This window comes from Castor canadensis, chromosome 15 (assembly GCF_047511655.1).
Source record: "Castor canadensis chromosome 15, mCasCan1.hap1v2, whole genome shotgun sequence".
Classification (NCBI taxonomy): Eukaryota; Metazoa; Chordata; class Mammalia; order Rodentia; family Castoridae; genus Castor; species Castor canadensis.
Genome location: NC_133400.1, coordinates 89,963,086 through 89,986,458, shown reverse-complemented (window position 1 = coordinate 89,986,458; position 23,373 = coordinate 89,963,086). Strand labels below are relative to the sequence as shown.

The 23,373-nt window shown below is 36.9% G+C and overlaps 1 pseudogene; it reads left to right on the top strand.

Annotated features, from left to right (window-relative positions):
• The window catches only part of LOC109679999 (aldo-keto reductase family 1 member C15-like), a 129,884-nt pseudogene extending 106,756 nt beyond the window's left edge, over nt 1–23,128 (top strand).
• The last annotated feature ends 245 nt before the right edge of the window (nt 23,129–23,373 follow it).

Genomic DNA, 23,373 nt, shown 5'->3' with positions numbered 1-23,373 from the left:
GTATATAGGTATCTCTATAGTAAACTAACTTTGATTCATTTGAGTATATACCCATAAGTGGTGTGACTGTATCATATGGAGTTTTTACTTTTAATTTTTAGAGGAACTCCAGTCTAGTTTCCATAATAATTCTGAAAGAAATTTTTGCATAGTGATAAATAAAGCATTTAGTTTTAGTAAGTTTTCTCTTTACAGTATCCCACATATCATTCTATATTATTGTGAGATTGATTAAACAGTTACTGACCATTTGTTAGATTAAAAACCTTCAGAGATCTTTTACCTAGTTTTGAGGTTTTTGTTTTTGTTTTATTTGTAATAAAGCACTTACTTAGTACTTGATCACATTATAATACACCATACACACAATCACACATAAAGAACTAAGAAAATGACTAATGACCATTTAAAAAAATTTGACCCTCAAAAAAATTGAAAATTGAAAATATTATCCCTTTTATGTTTCTCATTGGCAAATATTTTGGATTTTTTTTCAAAATAGCAAGAAACATTTTATTAACAAAGGAGAATTATACCTCAAGATATGAGGAGGGCAGTTTGTATAAGGCCTGATTACATCAAAGATGTCAGAGCATGGGATTTTATTATCTCATGGGGTGAGATTAGAAAACAGCATGAAACTTAGGACCTCCCCTTCCAGTCCCTCTCCAAATGGTTCAACAACTGCACAGTTGCTGCCAGGTGAGGAAAGACATAAATCTGCACTTTTGAGAGAATAAGGGCAAGAATGCCTATGCATATGATTGTCTTTGTTCCTACCTGTTTAACACTGCCAGTGGAAGTTCATATACTAACCTTAACATGGGGCACAAGTTCTGTAAGGAGGATAAAATGTCATATTAATAGTTGGTACAAAGTGTAGGCCATCAGTTGTTTTATGGGAGGGCGTTCTGAGTTTTAGAGAATGGAATCTTTCTCATCCCTGCTCCTGTCTACCTTGCTGCTTTTGTTAACATACTCTACCCTGCTTCAAGAACACAGAACTCTTGGGTATGGAAATCCTGATTGATTTCATTGATTCATGGTGACAGAGGAAAATGGGGATACTCAGAGAGCACAGTATTGCTCTATGTCAGAACTCAGGTAAGTTGATTGGTCTCAGGAAGAGAAGCTGCTGAGAACATGGTTTTCCATCAATGTAACAGCAAGATGACATTTGCCACAAAATGAAGCAGCCATCATATCCAAGGCTAAAAAGGTTATTGGTAGGAAGTTGTTAGCACTGTCTAAAGATGTGGGTACTCTAGTCTGGAGGTGAGAAATTTAACAAGATTGTTAAAAATTAGAACCATGAATGAGATAAGTAGCAGGGTTAGGAACGCAGGCATGCGGTTGTAAAATTAAGCAGTCTTGGTCAAAGGTATGATTCTGTTCATCTGTATCTCAGGATTGGTCAGTCATGATCTGGATCTTGTCAGGAAAAGAAATTCATTGCTGTGGGTGAGTAAATATGACTGTTGACAAATGTATTTAACCAGACGTTCAGTCATCTCATTCCAGAGCAGGTGACTGTAGGTGAGAACAGCTCAGAGCAAAGGAGAATAATACAAATTGGACATGAGATAAAGAGTTTTTATCCTATTTTTATTTAATGGTGGACACAAGATAGGAAGCAATGCTTTTTAGAAAAAGCAGTTACCTATTATAATCCTTCCTGTTGTGTTTGTACACTTTTCACTCAAGGGAATTAGATTGTCAACCAATCTGGCCTTACGGGTTTTCTGGCTGAGTGAAAAGCTTGTATATGAGAAGGAGACAGGTTGTAATGTCTGATGTATATAAGTGAAAAGTTCCATGCATATAAGTGAAGGTATAAACACCAGTATAGAGAAGAATACAGGAGGAAAATAATGTCAGAAGACATTTACATAAATTGTATAGGGATCCTCTTTTATTTTAAACAATTCCATTAGCATGGGCTACTAAAATTATGTTTGTGATCATTGGAAGTACTCACTTTCATGTCTACTTAAGTGGAAGGTGTTTGTAAAAGGTATGAGTTCACTTTTTGTGCAGGGATTTTTAGAAGGACTTTAGTGTCACATAACAATGTGCAAGAACCATTTCTCCGTAACTTCTCAGCTTTAGTTACTTTTGGAGTGTTGACACATTCAACTCCATTTTGATTGTGACAATTTGCCCTTCATCTCCATACAAACCTTTCTGAAGACATCACTGAATATTCATTCTGTGGATGTATATTTTTTCAGCCCTGTAGTTTGAACTCAGGCCATTATGCTTGCTAGGCAAGCACTCTTGTTATTTGAATCACACTGTCACCCCCTTTTTTTGTGTGTTGGTTGTGTATTTTTGAGATAAGGTCTTGCAAACTATTTGCCCTGAGTGGGTTCAAACCATGTTCCTCCTGATCTGCTTCCTAACTAGCTAGGATTATAGGCATGAGACGTCAGTTCCTATCTTGTGGTTTTGTTTTAATTGTCCCTCATCACCAGAATGAGATTTGTCTTGGTTGGTCTAATTTGATCCCATGCTGGGAGAGAAGTAACAAATAGCTGGGAGTCATTGCCTACAAGGCAAAATTCAAGCAACTAAGAGGCTTAGTAGAAATGTCTTTTAGTCTGGGCTTATGTGAAGTCAAATTTTAATTCTGTCTGTCCTATACATCCTAGATTCTGTTAGAAGTTGTACTTCTGCAGAATATTGATAGACAGCAGTAGGCCCACAAGAGTCATACAGGTTGTAGATATCTTGACAGGCCATATGAACTTCCACTCATCCTAGGTCTATTTTCTTTTGAAGCATCCACCAAACAACTACTGTGACCTCTTCAGGTGTGTAGGTACCAAAGCCCAGCCAAGGAATGAAGTGACCATCATTTAGTTTCACATCCTGGTCATTTGGAAATCATTACTTGTTAATTTGATGATCATTTGTTCTTTTCTTTATCCTTTATCCAGCTTAATAAATTGATGGTTTAGTGAGTTGAACATGGTTCATTCTTTCATACTTCTCATGTGTTCATCTAATCTTCCCTAGAATTTTTTTTCTTTCCTGAACTCTTATGTTTGTGACTGTGTTTCTTCTGTACCTATTTGTAAGATTCCTTTATGTATCATCTGTAGTGCTGCATTAGTGTTAATGGATTGCTTTAGTTTATGCTTATTTGGAAGGTCTTTACTTCTCCATGGATTTAAAAAATAACTTTGCTGAATATAGTAATTGTTGATGGAGGTTATTGATTCTTAGGGTTTGAAATACATCATTTAATGTGTTCCTGGATATTAGGGTTTCTGCTGAGAGGTTTGATATAATTCTAATGAGTTTGTCCTTATATATAAATTGGCATTTTTCTCTTGCATATTTCTTTCTTTCTTTCTTTTTTCTTTCTCTCTTCCTTTATTCCTTTCTTTCTTGATGCTTTGGATTATATTCAGGACTTCATAAGGACTATACTATTTGAAACTTGCCACAGTTCTCTGTGTGCGTGTTTGTGTGTGTATGTGTGTGTGTTTTAGTTTGTTCTTCAGACAAGATCTTGCACTATCTTTGTCTGAGCTGACTTAGAACTGTGATCCTCCTATTTATACCTCATGAGTAAGTGTGGTTAGAGATGTTCACCAACACACCTGGTTCTCTTGCAGCTTTCAAAATCCTTTAATTTTTTTTGTAGTCTTGGTGTTTTAAATAAAATGTGATGTGGAGAAGTTCTTTTCTGGTCATGTATATTTGTTGTTCTAAATGACTCCCGCATTTCGATTTGGGAAAATTTCTCTGATATATTAATGGAAAAACTTTCTATGCATTGAGTTTGTATATCAGGTCTTTCTACCTCAAAACCCTCATGTTTGTTTCCTTTATTGTGTCCCAAAGTTCTTGATAGTTGTGGTCATTCTTGTTTATTGGTTTTTGATTGTATCCCAAAGTTCTTAAAAGTTGTAATCACATTTATTAATTTTTTTCTTTATTGTTATTAGAATGACCTTGCCTTCAATTGCTGATGTATTTTTTCTGTATTATCTAGTCTGTTGGTGATAACTTCTACTGAGTTTTTTATTTGATTTATTGCGTTTTTAATTTCTAAGATTTTCATTGGGTTTGTTTCTAAATTTCTCATCCATGTTGCTGACTTTCTCCTCCAGGCCTTAAATTGACTTCCTTAATTCTTTGATTTGTTTGAATCATCTTAGAGGCCATTGATCATGTCTAAAACTAGCCTTCTGAATTCTTTGTCTATCATTTCAATCATTTTTGTGACATTGGATTTGGTTGTTGAGGAGGTATGAGCTTTTAGAGGAGTCATGTTCCCTTGCTTTGTCCTATTTCTTGTGTTTCTATGTTGTAGTTTACACATCTGTTGGGAAATATACCTCTCTCCCTACCACTCATTGGAGAGAAAGAAGATAGCAGAAATAAAATCAATTATTCAGAAAAAAAATCCAAGATTCTTAAATGCAGTAAAGAGCAGTTAGAAACATTATCTACAACACTAACAAAGTTGGAAAAGGAAAGAAGTAGGATGTGGGATAAACTAAGAGTTTAAAATTATTTTCTAAATTATAGGTATTAATAATTAAGTAATACAAGGAAAGGCAAGTGGGGAAAGGAAAAGAAAAGGAAGCAAGATAGGAAAGGGGAGAATTATATTCTAGATATATTCTTATAATTAATATATAAGAAATAATGACGAGAGAACATGATAAAAATAAGCTAGATAAAGAGAAAAAAGTCAGGATCCCCCCCCCCTCACATACACACACAAACACATCAACAACAACAAAACCCACCAGTGAATATTTCCTCCTTGCTGAGAAAGGGGTGGATCCCACACACCAGGCTTGTCTTTTGAAAATTACTTTGTCGGTGAATCAGTTGCTTTTTTTCTCTGAAGACCAAACAGATTAGATCATAAAGAGTGGTTTGCAGGCTGAGTCCATTCAGAGCAGCAGATGTTTTCCTCCAAATTCTTACCCTTATAACTCTGTAGTTCCCTCAATGTGCTCACCTGTGGTTCTTCCTGCTCTGGCCCTTAGGTCCTCGCTGGGCATCCTGTGGATCATGGTTCCCTCTGTGGAGCAGTATCATCCATCTCCTGGTGGCTTCTGGCTCATCACTGATACTTGTCTGTGAATCTGAGTCCAAGTTCTGACAAGTTTTCTGTTCCACACTGACTCTTGAGGTAGTTGCTTGCTTCGCCAATAGAGTGAGAAAGTCTTTGGAATTTGGAGATCTTAAAATTAAGGTTTTAAGACCTTGCCTAAGAAGCTGATTGTGATATTTTCATGCACGCATAACTTTGAATATCCACACCCCTGTTACCTTCTTTTATGCCACCCCACCTTCAACTGACCACCTATACCCCAAAACATTTTCTTGTATGCTTTTCTGTCTTTTAAAACAATCAAAATCTGCATATGAAAGAAACTGTATTTGTCTTTTGGAGTCTGGCTTATTTTGGTTAACATGATAATCTCCAGATACATCCATTTTCCTGCAAATAAAATAATTTCATTCTTCTTTTGATTGAATAAACCTAAATTATGAATTTGGAATACAACTTCCTCATCCATTTATCTGTTGATCAACATGTAGACTGATTCTATGACTTGGCTATTGAAAATAGTGCTGCAATAAACATGGATGTACCTGTATCCCTTATATGCTGACATAAATTCCTTCGTGTAGATATCCAGGAGTGATATAGCTAGATCAAATGCCAGGTCCACTTTCAATTTTTTGAGGAAGTTCCTTAATTATTTCCATTGTGATTGGACAAATTTATACTCCCTCTGATAGTGTATATGAGTTCCTTTTCCCTTGCATACTTGCCAGCTTTTATTGTTGTGTGTTTTCTTGATGACTGCTATTCTGATAGGGGTGAGATAGCATCTCAGTGTTCTTTTGATTGGCATTTCCTTTATAGATAATGGTGTGTTTATTGGCTATGTGCTTCTTCTTTTGGGAACTATCTTTTCAATTCATTTGTCTATTTATCAATTGTATTATTTATTCTTTTGATAGTTAAAGTGAACAAAAAGTACTTCCTAAATATCAAACTACAAAATGCTCACATTTACCATAGACTGGAATTTTATTTGTTTTTAAATTTTTTCATCAAAAAATAATTGTGTATATTTATAGACTACAATGTGATGTTTTATTCCATACATGCATTGTAGAAAATTTCAACCAAGCTAATTAACATATATACCACCTCACCAATTTATAAATTCATGGGAAAAATTAAAATTTCAATTTCAGGGCCCAAATGGGGATACAGGTGGCAAGAAGGGAATTGACCTGGGCTTCTCTGAAATAACAAATGCATTTTGTGGGTTTGGCTCTAGTATGGCTTTTAGCTGGAAGAGATAAGAGGTTATGGATATAAGGGGAGGAACAGGTCCACTGCCAATCTGAGGACTCCTCAATAAACAAGGAATGCAGACAGAGATTACACATTCTATTTTACTCCCATCTTGGAAAATTTCATCACAAAGTTTATGACTGTGACTATCACACACTGATATACTCTCCTCCTAACATGTTGTTTCAAGCTGCATACACAGACTAAAGAAGAACCATAGATGGTAGGACTTCGTAAGGTCATATGACTTGAAGTAAGTAAAGACATCTGAGGCAGACTAGATACATGAGGGAAAAATCAAGGCATACTTCACTACTACTGCCTTTATGGGGCACAGACACAAGGAAGGAAGGGCTGAAGAGAGCTGAACACAAGGTGCCTATCCCTTCAGGTCTCAGTTAGACTTTGACCTGGTTGACAAAGGATATGTCAACCATGTCTCAGGCTCAAAACTCTCCTATTCACTTCATATCCCTTTTAATAGCATTTCTGCCAATGATCAGCTATGAAAGAGTTCTCAACTTTGATTTTCAATATGGTGCCTTGTCCCTCTCAGATACACAAAACTGATAAACAAAATTGGACAAGAAGGTAAATTTATTCTTGGTCAAGGAATAGGATAAGTAAAAACATAAGGTTCATGATCTGTTTCTTGATACATTAGTGGTAAAATCATAGATACAGAATAAAATAAATCAGAGGAAAGAATAAGCTAATAAAGGGATAGAATATTTATTTCTTCTGGGAATGCATGGAAATTTTCTATGAATTCTGATGTCACCATTTTTGTCCCTTTTATGGTTCCTTCTGATTGTCATAATGGCAATTGTCAATTTTCAGAATACTGGGATGTGGATCATTTAGCATATAGGCTAGATTATAAAGAAGGTAGAGGTTAACTGCAGTCACTCTGACATCCATCTTAAATCAAACCAGTTTGGGCTAGCTCTCCGTAAAAGGATATTTTGGTCTTTAGTTTACTGTACTCAAAAATATGCAACATTAGAGATGGAGTAGAAATCCATCCAGGTGAGGTAGAAAGTACGGGATTAGTGTGAAACAGAAATTCAGATAGGTCATATAGTAGAAGATTAGAGTGGGTTAACAAAAACTAGAAATTCCTAAGTTTACTGGAGATTGGGTGGTATGCAGGTGCTAATGCCTATGTAGGTGAGTATGGGTTAATGGAGATGGACAAATTCAAATTTGGTTTTACATAATTAGGCTCAATAAGAAATTAACCAAGGGAGACCTCAGGATGTCTGAATCTTATTGAAGGGAGATAAGAGGAATATGGAAAGGGCAGAAATGAGGAAGTAGGAAAGCAGGAATAAAAAGAGGGGAGGAGAGAAGAGAATGGACTCTTGACACATAAGTAATATACATTCATACCCCAGTAAATAATTTCTTTCATTTTCTCTTCACTCATTCTCTAGAAGAAAGTTGTCAAGCCAGCCTGGTATGTTCTTAAAGCCTAGTGATACCTAGGTTTCACTCAGATTAAATAAACAAGAATGTTGGGGGTAAGATTTCACTTCTAGGTAAAATAATCCTGTGAAGTAAAGACAGAACAACATGCTTTAGTTGTAGAGAACTTTGATCTATGAAGTACATAGCAAAGGCGAAAGTACTGACTAACAGATGTCTTTATTCAGTAAAAAAAGTATTTTAAAAAGCAATGTAGAACAAGTGAAATATGAATTTTCATTTAATTGATGATTTATCCAAATTTGACTATGTAAACTTTTACAGTGAATGGAAGAATGAGAAGAGGAAACAGTTCCAAATGACTGCAACTTTTGGCATTCAGGAACTGAATAAATGAAGTATAGAAGAAATCACAGAGTAACAGAATTTCTTAGCATGGAATGTGATAAAGTTAGATTTCCTAAATAAAGTAGTTTAGTACACATGAGAGTAGTTATGTAAAGAGTGTTTCAGGTGTGACTAGAAACTCTTAGTAGTTGAGAGTGTGAAGAAAGAGGAAATCTTGAATTTGTCTTCATGAACAATGAAAGGTGATATAAAAATATTGTGGGTACAAATTTAAACCGATCAACAGAAGTAAGTATATCAAGAAGTGACATACGTAATACAGTCAAGATGACATAAACCTTAAAAGAGTATGTTATCATAGACATGGTTCCTGCTTAATATCTGAGATGAAAGTCTAGAGTTTCAGTATCTAGGGCTTGGTGATAAAATTATTCCATTAGAAAGATTAGGAAACTAAACCTTTTATGTCCCAAATTCACCACGAAGCTAGGAGGGAAGACTAAATTGTGTACTCCCAACTATGGCACAGGGAAAGATGGCAGATGGAATTCTTTTAAGAATCTTGAGATGGGAAGCATTACTGGTTGCATTTTATTGATGGAATTCTTTTAAGAATCTTGAGATGGGAAGCATTACTGGTTGCATTTTATTAAGTAGGACAAGTCAAAGAGATGTGACAATAGTAGCATAGGCTAGAGATTCAACAATGCTAAATAGATACATGATTTAAAGATGAGTTACTGACTATGCACCGATGAATACATTCTCTACAAGCTAGAGGGAAGGACTTGGACTTTCCTTTATCCCTTAAGGAGAAACACAGTCCTGATTTTATCACCCTTCATCCACTCTCCCCTGATCACCAATTTTCCTTTCTCTGCAAGATTGCTACTAAGAACACATAGGAATGATGTTTTTTTCTACCATCACAAAAGATATCTTGTATACTTTATTTTGTTCTTCTATGACTTTCTAATTCTTTGGTCCTTTTCATAATCAATTCCTTGAAAACTCTCAATTCCTCTGTCTCTAATTCATCTTCCCTACCTTTTCTTGAAGCCAGTATTTTTAAATTTTTCCACCATGCTATAAAAACTGTTCTTGACATTTTTATAGTCAATTCATATATCTATGGGTCAATTTGAAGTCCCCCTCTTATTTGTCCTATTTGTAGAGTTTGACTTTTCCTCCATATGCAGTTTCTTCATTTGGTTTCAAGGACAGAACCCTCTCCCACCTACACCTGAGCCCTAGTTGTGACACCTTTTTAGCCTACTTTCTTGATACTCCTCTTTTTTATCATCTACTTAATCATGCAGTGGTTGATGTCTCATTTCTCCAATGTTCACACTAATGTTTCATCAAATCTCGTTTTCGATCATCTAATTTCAAAGTATAGAAAGTGACAGCTATTTTCTGACTTATACTAAAACTTTTTCTCACCCTTTCCCTTGAATGTGTGTGCAAAAGTGTGTGCATAGTGTTTTCTGTCAGTTCTTTTTTTTTGCCTTTGACTTTTATTTTTTTAATTTGTTTATTTATTTTTTTGTTCATTTATTCACATGTGCATACATTGTTTGGATCATTTCTCCACCCTGCCCCCCTCCCCTACCCTTTCCCCCCTCCCCTTCCCTCAGTTCCAGGCAGGTCCTGTTCTGCCCTTATCACTGATTTTGTTGAAGAAAAGACACAAGCATAATAAGGAAGACAAAGCATTTTTGCTAGTTAAGGATAGCTATACAGAAAGATTTCTTCTATTGCTCTCATGTACCCATGTGTTACGACCCATGTTGATTCAAGTCTAATTGATCTTTACATTGGTTCCTGATTCCCTTCTCATGATAACCTGTCATTTTAAGGTTTCTGTATTAGTTTCTCTGGAGTGGGGATCAAACGCTTTCATGTTTTAGGTTTTCTACCTATTCCTATATCTCCAGGATGTGCTCTCCCCTTTTCTTGTGATCCAAGTTCAACCACATTGCCGCATTTGCCCTAGATCCAAAGTCCACATATGAGGGAGAACATATGATTTTTGGTCTTCTAAGCCTGGCTAACCTTGCTCAGAATGATGTTCTCTAGTTCCATCCATTTACCTGCAAATGATAAGATTTCATTTTTCTTCATGGCTGAGTAAAATTCCATTGTGTACAAGTACCACATTTTCTTGATCCATTCATCAGTAGTGGAGCATCTTGGTTGTTCCCATAACTTGGCTATTGTCAATAGCACTGCAATAAACATGGGTGTGCAGGTGCCTCTGGAGTAATCTGTGTTGCATTCCTTTGGGTATATCCCCAGGAGTAGGATTGCTGGATCATATGGCAGATCTATGTTTAGATTTTTAAGAAGTCTCCAAATTTTTTTCCAGAGTGGTTGCACCAGCTTGCAATCCCACCAGCAGTGGATTAGGGTTCCTTTTTCCCACATCCTCACCAAAACTTGTTGGTGGTGATGTTTTGGATGATGGCTGTTCTAACAGGGGTGAGGTGGAATCTTAGTGTGGTTTTGATTTGCATTTCCTTTATGGCCAGAGATGGTGTGCATTTTTTCGCATGTTTTTTGGCCATTTGATTTTCTTCTTTTGAAAAAGTTCTGTTTAATTCAGTTGCCCATTTCTTAATTTGTTCATTGATTTTAGGAGAGTTTAGTTTCTTAAGTTCACTGTATATTCTGGTTATCAGTCCCTTGTCTGACGTATAGCTGGCAAATATCTTCTCCCACTCTGTGGTGGTCTTTTCAGTTTACAAACCATTTCTTTTGTTGTGCAGAAGCTTTTTAATTTTATGAAGTCCCATTTACTCATCCTTTCTCTTAGTTGCTGAGCTGCTGGGGTTCTATTGAGGAACTCTTTGCCTATACCTATTAGTTCCTATTAGTTTCCTGCTCCTTCCTGTAGTAGCTTCAGAGATTCGGGTCTGATATTTAGGTCCTTGATCCATTTTGAGTTGATACTAGTACAGGGTGATAGAAATGGATCTAGTTTCAACTTCTTGCAGAAGCGTAACCACTTTTCCCAGCAACATTTGTTGAAGAGGCTGTCTTTTCTCCATCGTACATTTTTGGTACCTTTGTCAAAAATGAGTTAACTTTTTATTTTTCTAAGGGTCAAAATTTGAGAAATGCACATCATTTCATTAATTCTTTCTGTGTTTTTGTGTATATGATTCTTGGAAGTTCACTATTTTCAATAAAGTATGATCACAAAGGGGCATCTCAGGCAAAGTCAATGATAAAAAAAAAAATAGCCAAAGACTGGGAACATACCTCATGTAGAAAAGTGCTGGTCTTCTAAGCACAAGGTTCTTGTTTACCACAAAAAAATTGCCCCTACAGCAAAAAACTAGATACCTTAAAGTGTCAAGAATAACATACAATCAATTCAACACTGCTTAATCAATCTCTTATAACAGGGTGTGCCAATATGTGGAAGATTGTAATGAGAAAGTTTACTAAAACTAATACCTTATCAGAATTTAGTAAAATATTTAAGAATTTTCATTCATATAAGATAAGTGAGCTGGTCCCAATAATATGTTCAGTATGGCTGAACCTCATAGTAGTTTTGTTTATTATCAAATAGCCTCTGTTGTTGTTTAATCTTTAGAAAAACAGTTGGGGCTATGACTTCTGTTTATTTATTATCCTATGAAGGCAGAAAAAGAATCTACTTAGTAAGAAGTGTGGTAGATAATATATTCCAAACATGACTATATCAACCTAAATTATGGTCACTTCATTTCTGTACTAGGATTTGGCACCTACACTTCTATAACTACAGAAGTGCTGAAATTAAGGGTTTATAAGAAAAAAATAGGATGGATAGGAAATGAACTAACTGGCTTATTAAGTCTCCAAGTGCCCATGTGGCTATGGCAGGACTCTCATGAGTCTATGTTTCCCCATGCTAAAGAAATTTTATACACAAGACAGAAGTAAGCAGCAATTTGATAATGTGGTCACTTACTGATTATTGTGGGTACAGCTTTTTTCCTCTGTTTCAGTCTGAAACAAGTCTATTTTCTGACAAAGTAGAAAAGAAGAAATGTAGCAACTAAAATCATGGCATGATGGCTAATGATATTGAGTATATTTTCATATTTGTTGGCTATTTGTAATTCTTCTTTTGAGAAGCATCTACTTAAATCATTTGTCCACCTTTTAATTAGATTACTTGTTTCCTTTTGTTGCTGAGATTTCAGAGTGCCTTATAAATTCTGAAGATTAATCTTTTGTCAAATGAATAGTAAGCAAATGTTTTCTCCTTTTCTGTAGCATACTTTTTCACTCTGTTGAATGCTTCTTTTGCTTAGCAGAGTTTCTTAATTTGTGAAGTCTCTTAATTAGATATAATCTTATTTTTCTATTTTAGCTTTTATTTGCTGTGCCTTGATGACAGCCAAAAGATCATTTCTAATAACAATATCTTCAAAGGTTTTCCCTGTTTTCTTTCAGTACTTTCATGGATTCTGGATATACATTAATGTCTGAGGTCCATTTGAGTTGAAAGTTGCACAGGGTTATGATAAACATAGGGGTCAGATTTCAGTCTTTTGCATATGGATATCTAGTTTTCCCAGCATCTTTTACCAAAGAGGCTGTCTTCTTGAATGTCTTTATAAATTTTTGATAGCTCTGTTGAGAAACAGGCAATTGTAGATTTGTGTGTTTATTTATGGGATATTTATTTTGTTCTGTTGGTCTATGTGTATATTTCTACATGAGTACAATGATACTTTGGTTACTAAGACTCTGTAGTATGTCTTAAGTATAAAAATTACCAGGGCCAAGGGCTGGTGGCTCACATCTGTAATTCTAGCTACTTGGGAGGCTGAGATCAATCATGATGAACACAGTTTTAGGCCAGGCTGGGCAAAAAGATTGCAATTCCCCACTGTTAGAAATAGCTTTAAGATATTGGGATATCATAAGAGATGATACTACTCAGAAGTCAATAGGCAAGACAAAATTTTCTTCTGCAGAAGGGGTGCCACCAGAAAGTCTGTGAAGCAAGCAAACTTGGTGGGAAGTTCTCTGGAGTTTTATCTCTGATGCCATGCTGCCCATTCCCTCCCCCTAGTTTGGGCAGGTTTTGGGTTCACAGTCTACATGATTGGCTAATTAGAAAGAGGTCATTTAGAAGGGGATTTAGGAACAAGAAGTGTAAAATTTCAGGGAAGCAATAACAGTTTTAGGTTATCAGTTCTAGAACTAGAGCATCTAGTGGAATTCTTTTGATTGTTGTTGTTTGTTTGTTTGCTCCAGCCCAGCTGAAAATAACAACCTTTTGTTTTTAATAGAAATTTTTATGAAACTAAGCTGAGTCCATAAAACAAGCATAAGAGACACAGTTAGTGATGGTTATTACTGAATAAATTCTTTGAAAGAGAAGACCTGAATTAAGCTGATTCTTACAATTTCTTTCTTTTATTTACAGTTCTTTTCTTCAAACTTAGCTAGCATTAGTTAACTTTCTTGATTGTGTCTAATAAGAGGACATAGTCTGGATAAGAGACAGAAGTCTATTTGGTGAATGTGATCTTAATTAAGCTTTAGATGAGCCCTCTCACACATGGAATGATATAGCATCCTACTGTGGTCATTACTCCTAACACAATTATCAGGGAAGTGAAAATGGATACTATCATGCCTTTCATTTTTCAAACCCATTGTTCCATCAAGCTATTAAATGGGTCATCTACTCTGGAAATTTCTGCAAGATCATTTGCAAGAATAGTTACTCCTTGTAAAGACTATAATGGTGCCATCAAGGGCAGTATTATTGGAGATGAAAGTATAATATTGACCTCCTATCATTATACAAACTCCTCCCTTTTCTTCTAAAATCATGTCTGGGGTTAATCTGTTCTCCCATGCTATTTGGCTTATGGCATCTAATTGTTCTGCTATGACCTCGATGGCATCTCTAGTGTAATTGACAAATCTCTGTTAATTATAATAGATATAATTGATCCAATCTACATTTCTACTGACTGCAGACCACAAGAATAGCCTGCTGCTATTTGATTTCCAGCCTTGAATTCATTGGGGAACCCTTGGGGAGTCCAAAAGCATCTATATAAATATGAGGGTTGAATGACTCACATGGAGTCATCCCATCTGTACTTCTTTTATTTCAGGACTTGAGTTCCCTTTTTGACTGACTAAGTTGTTGAAACGCCAGGGAGAAAGGGATAGCCAACTGAACCAAAGCACATGTTCCACTCCAATTTTTTGACAGGATCTCAAACAAAGACCCCCTGCAGTACCACCAGACATATGCTCAGGCTTTGTCCAATGCATTTTGCTTGACTATCTCTTCAAGGAATTGACCTCCAGTACAGCAGATCAGGTTACCCATGAGTGTCAATGACTCCACATACGTAGAGAGGCAGGATGCATAGTTAGTGTCAAGGGACAGGGGTCTGATGTTTTAAGGGTGCTTCTGTTTTGGACCTTTTACCACTGGAATCAGTAATAATAAGGTCTTCCAAGACACATTTCTCCAAGTCAAATCCTCCAGATAAAGAGCTATCATGCATGCTATGCTATAAGGGTTTAAGGTCCATCCTAGCAGGAATAAGACCACCTGAGTCTCCAGTCTATCTGCAGTGCAAGCATAACAGTTGTTCTTATTTAAGGCACAAACAAAATATTTTATCCATTCCAACTAGGCATTTGCCTTTCTATATCCATTTTCTATCTCTAGGGTTTGTCTTTAGTCAGTTACTACTGTCACAGTCCTTTTTTAGGACTGTTTCCTGGTGTTTCCCTGTTATCCCTCTCTGAAGTAGGGGAGGTAAAGTATGTTAAGTATTGGGACAGTTCTCTGATTTAGATTTTGAGCCTGGCTATGAGGTCAAACCTGGAGATTGAGGTCCCTATTCTGAAAGTGTGGGGTGCAATCTCTAGGTTTTACCAAGAGGCCTTTGGGTTAAGATGGTCAGTAAGAGAGAACTGCATTAGAGATGTTGTCAATTTTTAGGTAAGATACCTTTAGTTAGAGCTATCTTCATTTTAGAGGGGTTACGCCCCTCAAAAGTCTAGGTGTTTAGGGGTCAGCAGTCCATCCCTGAGGTTGGGTCATCCACCAAACATCACCCCAGTCCAGACAAAAACCTCACCCATTAGTAGAGGTCTCCCCTTATGGACACAAATATTTGTCCTCTTAGGATAATTGCCTTTGATAATTTAAGTCCACACATGGTAGGACTAGACAGGTATCAAACAAAACTTGATGGTTAGGAGCTTTAGCCATATTTTTAACCAAATTTATAGGATGTATCCTATCATGGACAGCAAGGAGCTATTTATAATATTCATAGGACATAGGTAGTACTGGCTGAGCACATGATATAGCACCTAAGATTACCGGGCAGGATCTCATAGTCTTTTTATACTCAGTTTCATAGAGTCTGTTAGTAGTGGCCATCCATCATTCTCCTTGGTGAGGATCAGGAGAATACTTAGCTCTGGTATAATCGGTCCAACCTTGTTCTGCTGTTTTGGAGAGCTGTCTCAGTCATAAGTAAGACCTGATAGAGTCTTTCCCAGGTGGGCGTGAGTTTGCTCTCCTTCCACCATTTTATCAAGACGTACTCTCCAGGTCGATAAGATTGAGTTGGGAATTCAAAGGAAGGTGTCTGGGACAAATGGCCTTGTAACCTAAGAGGAAGTAAAGTTGAGGAGAGACCCAGTATGTAGTTTTTTGAGAAACTGGTCCATTGTCTCCATAGTGGGGAGATCTGAGGACCTTCCTGAATAGGGTAATGCATATAGTATCTCATTTGGAGACTGGATAATGTCTTTCCTTCAGGTTGTTCTACCTCTGAGAAGTGCTATAGAAAGGCATTTAGTCCATGGAAGTTTGGTCTCTAGTATTAGTTTCGTTATTTGTCTCTTTAGGATTTGATCCATTCATTCTACCCTTCCAGATGATGGAGGGTTCTAGGAAGTGTGAAATACCTAAGATATATCTAGGGCTTGAGTAAGAACTTTAATGATGGTGGCCATGAAATGGTTCTAATTGCTGAGTCTATACCTTCTACTAATCCAAATCTTGGATTTATAGATTCCAATAATACCTTGGCCATGTTATGGGTAGTGGCACTAGACAATGGAATCTCCCCCACCCAATTAGTCAAATGATCTACTATAACCAGAAGATATTTCAGTCACCCTGCCTTTGGCATTTCCAGATAATTGACCTGAACACTGAAATGATCTTAATCCTGGGCTCCTTCTTCCTACCAGCTATTCTTTTAAAGCTTGTTTATTGACTTTGACTTTCTATAGGTCAGGCAGCTTTCAGTTACTTGTTTAGCTATGGTATATATTCCTAAACAGCCATATTTTCTTAAGATTACATCACACATAGCCTGATGTCCCAGTAGCTTCCTTTATATAAATGAGACATTATTTCACTCATTATTGGTTTGGTGAGCATTTATCTACCATCAGGTTAAATCCATTTTCCCTCTGGAGTTTTGGGAGACCTCAGTTCTAATAATCTTTTTTTCTCTTGGAGACAAAATGCCTGGGTAATGGAAGGGGGAGGTATGGCTAGAGTAAGATGGAAAATGGGTGCAGCCTCTTTAGCAACCTCATCTGCCATCCTATTTCATTGGACCTCCATGTTATGCTCTTGTTCATGCCCAAGTATATGAACAACTGCCATTTCTTCAGGTTCCATTAAGTTTTCTAGGACTTGAGTGATAAGTTCCTTGTGAACAATATCTTTTCCTTTACTGTTATTCAAACATCATTTGGTCCAAATTTTTCCAAGTGTGAATACTACTTCACATGCATATTTGGAGTCCAAATAGATAGTTCCTTCCCTTTTCTCCAAAAGTTTTAGGACCTGATTAAGTGCAAATAACTCACATGTTTGAGCTGACAAATTATTAGTCAGCCTGATTCAATAGCAGCTAAGTGACTTCCATCATTGAGTATCTATTATGTCTTTTTCCTTCAATTACCAAGGAAGAATTGTCCACAAAGAACTTATCACCAGTCTAAAGTTAGTCTCTTGTAGGTCTGGTGTCACTTTGGTCTGGTATCCTATCAAGTTCAACAGGACTTGAGTATTGTCCTAAGAATTCATCTGGATCTAGGCAATCATCTGAGGTGAGTATCAGATCATTCCTCTCCAATAGGATGACCTCATATTTTAAAATCCTTGAGTCAATAAAGCATCTCCATTCCTTCTGGTTAAGGATTGCCCTCACTTGATGAGCCATACTTAAAATTAAGAAGTCTCCCTCAGAGGTCAATTTTCTGCTTTCCTCTGTTAGAGGAAATGTGGCTTCAACTGATTGAACACACATTGGCCACCTCCTTGAAACTGAATCTAAGATCTTGGGGAGGTAGGCAACTGGCTATCTTTGTCTCTCATTGTGCTGCATTAGTCTGTTCCCTTACCAACAGTTACAATCAGGTGAAATGGCATTTCTATAAGGGCATATCAATCACTGGGGCAGTGATAAGCGCCTGCCTTAGGGTGTCTAGGAATTGTAATTCCTCCAATTTGCAAATAACAGGGTCAGGTCCTTCATCTAAAAGATTAAGATAAAGCCCCTTTGTCTTAGGAATGTAAGAATCTATCCATAATCTACAGTATCCAATAAGGCCCAAGAATTTCCTTAGATCACTTTTGGTAGTTGGTAGAGTCATACTAATTGTCCTGGAAGTCTACTCTGGACCCAGTGTCCATTTTCCTTACTAATAAATGTCCCAATATTTAACTTCCCTCTCTACAAACTTTACTTTGGACTTTGATACTCTCAGTCCCTGCTGACTCAGAAAATTAAACAAGGCAATAGTTGCCTCTTTTACCCCTTCCTATTTGTCCTGAGATTAACAAATCTTCTACGTATTGAAGTAAATTAATCTGTGGGGCAGTTCTAAAAGTCTCCAATACTTGTTTAAGGATTTGTCTAAACAAGTTAGGGGATTTTCTGAATCCCTGGGGCAACCCTGTCCATTGGTGTTGTTTTCTTCCCATTTGGATTTCTTCACGTTCAAAGGCAATGAGAGCTCTACTTTCCTTAGCTAAGGGACATACCCAAAAGGCATCCTTTAAGTCTACTACACTAAATCATTTTTGATCATGTGGTTTCTTGCTGAGGAGGGTAGAAGGATTCGGCACCACAGAGTGTCTACTTTGGACAATTTGGTTGATGGCTCTTAGATCCTGGACTAATTTATAAGAGCCATCAGGCTTCCTAACTAGGAAAATTGGAGTGCTGTAAGGAGACATGAAGGGTGGAAGGAGGACATCCACGAGTAGCTCCTCAATGATGGGTTGCAATTCCAGCCTTTCCTCCAGGTGAACTGGATACTGTTTCCTCCTGACAGTCTCTCCCTCACTTTTTTAGTTCAACTTGAACTGGAGGAACTTTCAGTCCTCCTCAGTTTCTGTCCCTAGTCTAGACCTGTGGAAGAATTTGTTGTTCTTCTTTCTGAGGTAGTAGGTTGAGAGATATTTGAATCTGTTTTTGATGTATGTTAAATCCTATGCCCAATTCTGACACTGAGTCTCAGCCCAAGAGTGTTGTTCCTGCTTCAGGAACAAAGAGAAAGACTTCTTTTTTCTGTTTGTCTTTATATCTTATGGAGGCTTCTCTGAATAAAGAGACATGGAGTCCCTCTCTTTTCACTCCAGAAACTAATAAGCTATCAGATGACCACTGCATATAAGGGGGATACAATGCTAAAGATAAGTGAGCTTCCTAGGAATTAATTTAAAAGTTTATTTCAGTTAGTTCAAATCCTACTTCTGTAGTTATCCAGCGCTCTTGGTAGGATCCCTTAAAATAAAAGAGCTCCTGATACAGCTAGTCTTCATTGAACAACAAAAGGGGTATCAGCTGTTACTCCTTTTTCCAACCTAAGCATTACTGTTTCTTGAAATGTCCCTGCTTACCACACTTGTAACAATTATTTTTCCTTTCTCCCTTGGTTGTCACTTGGGGTGTTGCCCTTTCTGGCATTCTTCTTGGGGAGTTTGCTGTCGCTGGGTCCGTAGACCTGCTCTATTTTGAGTTATTTACTATATAATGGACAGCATTTTCTTGGCCTTTTGCTTTTTTTTTTAATCTCTCTTTATGTAAACCATTTGGGCTTCCATTAATAGTTTTTCCAGATTTTTATCTTTCCTGTTTTCCAATTTTTGTAACATTTTTGCTCTGTGAGGCCAGCTATTTGTTACAAAATGAAGTTTTAACATGCCCTGACCTAGGGGGCCCCCCACATTTAGTCCTGAGTATTTTCTCATCTGCCCCTTTAAGGTATTTTTTAATTCAGTTGGGCCATCCTCTTCACCTTGTTGGACATCAAAGGCCCTGGCTATATTTGGAGATCAGGGAACTGCTTCCTGGATTCCCTTTATCATTAAATCCCTGAGATCTTTCATGTAGCCCCAATGAATTGCATCATTATTATCCCAGTGGGGCTCCTTAATTTGAAATTTTACATCTGCAGGAAGGACATATGGACCTGAAAGGTGCTCAAAAAGCCAAGCTATCATAGCTGCCCTTCTTATCATTTCTCTTTCCTCCCTGGAGAACAAGATGCTAAGAATGGACATTAGTTCAGACCATGTATAAACCTGTGAGCCAAAGAATTGGTCAAGTTGATCTGCCACCCCATGCAGATCTTCTAGCACAGACTTCAATTCTCTTTTTAAATTCCTCACCTCTGAGCTAGTGAGAGGAACATTAACAAACCTACTTTCCCCATCACCTAAGGAAAACTCATGGAAATGGTATAGGGTCTGGGATTGATTTTCTTTTTTCCATGCCTTTAAACTTTGTGGAGCAGAAGGTCTAATTGCATTTCTGCTAATTAAAGTCTTGGTTAAAAAATTTGAGACCATAGTTTTAAACTGGATAAAGAACTTGGATATGCAAAGGTGTTGACAGTGAGCCTCACTCATTAATTAGACCTAAGAGGGAAGGTGAATTTGCTCCTGAGCTATGACAATGACCAGAGATTGTATGACAAAAAGGAGCTTTGGAAAGAGCTGTGTATAGGAAGGATGTTCTTGAAAACATGGAATGGAAAATAAAGAAGAATTGATTGAAAATAAGAGGAGATAATTGCCTAAGGGTTTGTGTAAGAGTCTGATACCTGAATCCTTGGTTCTGGCATCTGTGCTTTAAGGTGTCTTAATCAGAGGCAGTATAACAGGAAAGATTAACTGGTGTCTGTGAAAGTCATCCAGGTTAGAAGGAGGATGTTGTCTGTTTATGACGATGTTAAATCCACACACAGAAAACCCAGAGCTGACCTTGTGCCTGACCTCATCTTAGTAAACTTCCCATACATGCTTTCTGCCATCAAATCAAGGATTTATGCACATCTCTTTTGTGCTTTGTTCTGTGCTTGAACTTACTTTTTGACAGTTGTGGCATAAGGGTCTTCAATGGGGAAATCTAGTTTAAAAATTTCATGAATTTGGTACATAATGAAAAAATGGTGTGTTTTCAAATATAAATATTAACACATCACCATGGTTTTAATGTTAATTATTCTCCATCTAATAATGAGCACTTTCAAACCTTTAGGATGATTGAAAAACTGATATTTAACATCCATATTGCCCACCTGTATTCACAATTGTTGACTCTTCGTCATGTTACCAAAGGTAGGTAGGTTTTTGTGGGGGTAAATGCATACATATTCTTCTGAAGTTCTCCGAAGTATATTGTAGATATAACATTCACGTCTATAAATCTCAGAGAACACCTCCTAAGAATAAATACATTATCCCAAAGAAATACCATTCCATCACTCGGCCTAAAGAAGTTTAAAATTGCTCCATTTTGTCATTTAACATCCAGTTCATTTTCAAATTTGTCAATGTTTACTCAAATGCTTGGTGTATTTCTTTTGTAACCAGGATATAGCAGTAGCTCACCCTTCATGAATTTTTGCATTTCTAAAGTTCTTTTGGTGTAGAATGGTCAATCCTTTCCCCCCATGTTATTCAGGCAGGTTTTTTCAAGTATTCTGAATTTATCAGATTATTTTCCTCTAATGATACATAGGTGTGTATATTTCAAGTTTATGTATGTTAGGAGTTTAATGAAAATTTTATGGCATTAAGGTTAGACACTTTCAGCAAGAAAATATCCTTAGAATGCTGTGGTTCTCAAATTGCAACCCACGAGTCATCTGTAAGGACAGGCTGTCCCACTAATTAGTAATCATAGTTTCGATCACATGTCTGAGTGAGTCCGAGCCAGATATCTTCTTTGTAAACATAAGCTTTCCTCCATTGCAATTACTACTAGCCACTTGGGTTAGTAGCTGTCTAAAGGGGAAGCTATATATCATGACAAATTTTCACCTAACATTTGGGTATCCATCACTGGTTTTTTGTCTGAATTATATTTGATTGGGGTTTGTAAATAATTATTTCCATTTTAAGCTATCCTATTTTCCTACAAGACATTCTACTGAAAATAAAATTTGGTTAAAAACTAAAGGTAAATCACTCCTACAAAATAAGATAAACATTATTACCTCATTAAAATTATTAGTATTCTGAGAGAAGATTTGCTATAATAATCACCATCAGAAGGGACAAATGTTTATGTCCTCTCTCCTCTCTCTGTTCATACATTACTACATAATTATGTATTTTTAATTTACTGTATGTGTTAAAATTGATTTTACTAATTATAATTATTGTTTTTGATGGAGAAATCTACTCAACTGTCACCAGTAGCATCCCTACCAAACTTGTTCTTTTATCATTCAGTCTTGCCCTCATGAGTCAAACCAAATTTTTGCTATATGGTAAAATTCAATGTTCGAAGCTCAATGTGTTCACTTTCTATCCCATGTCTGAAATTCATGGGTCTCCTTATCATGTCTCCCTACTAGTAGCCTACAGAATTGGTTGACCTCAGGAATGTTATGTTTTTATACCCTCACTTCAAAAAAGATGTTTTTTTAAGCAGATCATCATTTGATGTTGATATTTTCCACTCACATTTCATGCGATAGGTTTTTTATGAAGGTTTTTTTACTTTTAACATTCCTTTTCACATTGATATGAAAATTTCATATAATCTCATATCCTCTATTCTTTTCATGTATAATGTCATCCTTATCTTAACCAGAGCAAACTGCTGGATTTCTACATGTCAAAAGACATTGATCTTGTTGCCTATGGTGCTCTGGGAGGTCAACAATGTAAGGGTAGGTACTGGGGACAATAGAAATCATTCTGAAGACACACTTGTTGATAAAGTAAGTTTAACCTTACAATACTCTCCTTTCTGATACAATAATTCAGACACCTTTTGCCCAAATGAGCCCCAAGGGAAATAAGAAGGAGAGATAATTTCCCCTTGTTGGTAGGGTCTGCTGCCATGAAGCAGATTTATAGGAAAAAGAGAACTCCAACCCCTCAGCAACTTCAAAAGAATTTTTTAGGATCTTGTCTCTCAGGGGAAAGTTGAGGCAAACTAGGCTGAGGGAAAGTTTGGAAACCAAACAAACTATATGACTTAATAACATATTTCAGATTGACCCTGCCCCGGCTCAGGGAGGCTCAGACAGCCCTCACATGGCCCAAGGACCAACCATGACCCTCCTGACTCGTTGATTATTGGATGGGAATCACTTGGTTCTGCCCTTCCCATAGGTCAGCATAAGCTTTAAAAGCATCTGGAGAAGAGAATCACACCTTCTCTGCTACCTAGTCTCCACCTGTATTTCCCTTCCCTAACTTTTAATAAACTCCAATTATACCCACATGGCCTTCAATGGGGTCTTCCACAAAAGGCACAAGAACTTTGAAGTCTTCTGATTAGAGACGGCACCATTGCCATTAACAGTAACAGAGCTTTCATTCCATCTATGCTGGGTCTGTTGCTTTTAGGCTTGTGGCAGAGTAGAACCTTCTTGGTAGAGCAAAGCTGTTTATCTCACGGAGGTCAGGAAGCAGAGAAACTGAGGACTGAGGACAACATGCACCCTTCTAATGCACTCCTACAGTGACCTACTTTCTCTAACAAGGCCCCACTACCTTATAGTTCATTTAGCATTGAACTCATTAATAAATTAACCCATTGGTGAAATTAGAGACCCCAGGATCCAATCACCTCTCCAAGCCCACTATCTAGCCTATAATACATGAGTCTTTGTGGAATATTTAATATCTGACCAAAGATTCCATTCTACCTTTGGCTCTGAGAGACTCATATCAATCTCAAAATAGAAAATACATGTTCAAAACATCCCAA